General features: G+C 54.0%; 1 protein-coding gene across 1 annotated transcript in view; it reads right to left on the minus strand.

The window, feature by feature from the left end:
- The window catches only part of EMH_0029050 (uncharacterized protein), a gene marked incomplete at both ends in the record, with an annotated part of 8,302 nt that overhangs the window by 678 nt on the left and 7,333 nt on the right, over window positions 1–291 (minus strand). The window lies entirely within an intron of this gene.

Raw genomic sequence — 291 nt, forward strand, 5'->3', positions numbered from 1 at the left:
TAGCAGCAGCAGCAGCAACAGCAGCAGCACCATCACCATCAGCACCATCACCATCAGCAGCAGCAGCATCACCATCAGCAGCAGCAGCAGCAGCAGCACATACAGTAGAATATTATTGATATGTTGTTACAGCAGCATCAGCAGCAGCAGCAGCACCATCACCATCAGCACCATCACCATCACCATCAGCACCATCACCATCAGCACCATCACCATCACCATCACCACCACCATCACCATCACCATCAGCATCAGCAGCAGCAGCAGCAGCAGCAGCAGCAGCAGCAGCAG

The sequence above is a fragment of the Eimeria mitis genome, genomic scaffold, assembly GCF_000499745.2.
Source record: "Eimeria mitis Houghton genomic scaffold, Emh_scaff1085, whole genome shotgun sequence".
Classification (NCBI taxonomy): Eukaryota; Apicomplexa; class Conoidasida; order Eucoccidiorida; family Eimeriidae; genus Eimeria; species Eimeria mitis.